This window comes from Eleutherodactylus coqui, chromosome 2 (assembly GCF_035609145.1).
Source record: "Eleutherodactylus coqui strain aEleCoq1 chromosome 2, aEleCoq1.hap1, whole genome shotgun sequence".
Lineage (NCBI taxonomy): Eukaryota > Metazoa > Chordata > Amphibia > Anura > Eleutherodactylidae > Eleutherodactylus > Eleutherodactylus coqui.
In genome coordinates this window covers 323,881,897-323,885,175 of record NC_089838.1, presented here as the reverse complement: position 1 = coordinate 323,885,175, position 3,279 = coordinate 323,881,897, and positions in this window count along the sequence as shown.

Here is a 3,279-nt window from a genome sequence, read left to right as displayed (position 1 = left end):
ACACTGTCTTATTTTCGGGGAAACACGGTAGTAACTGATGTAGGTAGCAATTTTCTAATGGAGCTGGTAAAGAGATACTACCGCTTAACGGTTTTTCGGGGCAAAAGGTAATGTCATGTGTGGTATAATGGACACATAAGCCCCATATCATTACACCCCGAGACCAAAATTAGAGCATGGCTAGTATGGTCTTTTGTTTAGTGAAGCGGTAGATCTAAAGACAGGGTCCGTAAAAACAATGACCCTCACAAAAGGACTCCTCAGTCCTGTATGCAGCCGATAGATGAAGGCTGAATCTGAATCTGACTGCTATCATTCAAATAGGTGCCGCTGGTTTTAATGTTTTGCAACCAAAAGCGGCTAACAGTTGAACAGAAAGGAATTCAGTATGATATGCACTGAGGTCTCACTATCAGTGACTGTTAGAGTCAGTGCCACCATCAACCCATGAAAAGCCTGATATAAAGTGGAGTGGACATATGTTACACCCCTCTGAAGGGACATTATTATTACTATTCTGTCTTATTATAAGAACATGACCCCCTAAGATCCCTCACTTTCTATTGGTTACTGAGCCGGCCAAGTATAGGACCACATAAAGTATATAAGTTTCAAAACATGTGAGCTCTGCCTACTCATGGTTGGTAAAATAACATATTTGGTTGTTCTCACGGAAAGGCGGCAGAGGCACGAGGCACGGCGACACCTCCCTGACTGGTGAGATGCAGCTTGTGGTTTTGCAAGAAAATAGCTGACAGCTGTTATTATCCAGCGGACAGAGAAGATAGAAAGAAGCGATAAATAGGAAGGAACAGACACCGCCTTCCCGTCAGCTGAATGATCAAAATAGACACAAATCCATCTACGGTATATGCACAATATAGACACAAAACATATACTGACTGAATGACCCTTTTATTGGACCCCCCATCTACCGTGTTTGCCCGAAAATAAGACAGTGTCTTATATTAATTTTTGTTCAAAAAGGTTTAACTTTTTTACATGTATAGCTGCCTGGACACTATTTAAATTGACTTTTTTTAATTAACTGTTAGCAGGGCTTAATTTTGGAGTAGGGCTTATATTTCAAGCATCCTTAAAAAGCCTGAAAAATCATTTTGCATCCTCAAAAATTCTGGGAAATCATGCTATGTCTTATTTTCAAGGAAACAGGGTAGTAGCGCGTTGGACTCCTTTGCCCTAAAGAATGGCAGTAATTCATCGTGGTGTAGATTCCACTAGGTGGGGGAAATGTTCTGAAGGAATATCGGCCCCTGCGGACAGGAAGCTTTTTGTAGTTGCTGCAAATTAGATGGTGGTGCTGACCTGTTCTGACCAGCTGACAGGAAGGGGTCATCGATTCATGCTGCTTGCACCAAATTCTGACGGAGCAACGGAAATCTGGATTCATCTGACCAGGGGATGTTTTTCCGCTGCTCACTGATACAATTTCTGCACTATTTTCCCCCCTGGCGTCGCCTTTTTGTTTCTCTTAGACACAATGGCACTGGAACTGGTCATCTGCTGTTATACCCCATCTGTGCTAAGGAATGACAAGTTGTGCATATGGACAGGTTAGCACCAGCGTTGTGTTTAACTGCTCCTGACTGTGCATTGCCTGTTGGTCAGAACGATTCCTCACATCCTCTTCTGACCCCTTTCACTGATGAGTTGTTTCGTCCACAGAATCCCCATTTGCTAGATGCTTCTCTACCATTCTCTTGTATACTTTTGAGAAGGTACAGGTCCATAAAAAATAAAGAATCTGTCTCAAAATGGCCGCTAGATACAAAATGGAGCATTATAGGATGTGGATGAGCTTGTGTGTAGTGAAACAATGATTAGATCAGAGATAACTTGCAGAGCATGGCTTTCGGTGCAATGTCTAATGATTTGTTTTTTTCTATTCATCCGAGAACATTTGCCTGGTACAGTCGCTATCAAAAGAGACTCCCCCAATGTCCTGAGCTATGGGAAAGGAGCAAATCGTGCTGATAAGACGCTGCGATCATCCAAGCACCACAAGGGAGGATGGGATAACGTCCGGGAGGAGTAATCATTTGAAGGACATTTCACATATTTATTCTCACTGCGCTGATTGTTGAACAAAGCACAATTCTTGATGTTTTTTCTAACCCCATGACTAATGATGACGTATTGCTTTCCTGTATTTAGAATTATACTCAGTCAATAAACGCTCAGAGTACGTACGCCTTAAGCAGAGCGAGCTATATACTTGCCGTGGCTCTCTCTCCGTATCTGAGGAGAACTAGAAACCGACTCTTGTGTGGTTCTTGGCCTCTGTGCTGCAGCGGATACGAATTGATTTGGAACCCAAGACTTGAAAGGTTAATGTGACCTAGCGGTCCTTAACACTTTCTACACTGTTACATAAGAAAACCCCACGCGGTTGGCAGTGACATCCTAGCTCCGGCTAGTCTAGCACTGATGACCCGGCCTCGTTGGAAGTCACTCAGATCGCTGGATTTTCCCATTTAATGTAGATTCACACTTAAATTGATTCACGGAAAACTTGTCATGGGATTTTATGCTGCACTCCGGGGTCACGGGGATAATGACCATACAGGGAAGCGCCAATTGTGAGAGGGCCGGGGTCTAATAAAGGGGCCGGTCAGTGTTATACACACAATATACACAGTTATGAGAAGAGGTTTGTGAGCCTTTTGGAATTATCTGAATGTTATCCTGAATGGACCCAAAAATATGATATAATCTTCACCTAACTTAGTCATCTTCCACTTGTGGCTCCCCAACAAATCCTAACACTCTCCGGATGATGTCAGTGCTGTCTGTGCTCTGAGCCAATAAGATTTTTCTGCTCTTGCTGCTGCTCCTTCTCCCCTCTCCTAGCATGCAGTCTCACAGGAACTGCAGCTGCATCCCCTCCTCCATCTCTACTGTTTCTCACCCGATGGTTTTCTGTGACTGAGGAGGTTTCTGAATATTTCTCACTATCGTTCCTTGATGAGATACTTTTTTTTTGCTTTTTGGGAAATTCTTACATGTCATCATCTACAGCTGACTGAAGAACTGCAAAGTAGCTTTAAGGATTGAGCGACGTCCATGCCTGCAAGGTCAAAGGGACAAAAGAATGAATACAGTGATGTAGAGTCAATAATTACCTTGCTCAGTCCACTTGCTTGAGGAGAAGCTGAAACTTGTCTCAAGAAGGGGCTAACACCTCTGGAGGATGATGTCATTTTAAATATGCCTCTTGAGGTGACATCACCTGCATGCGCTGGTTGGTCAGTGGATGAC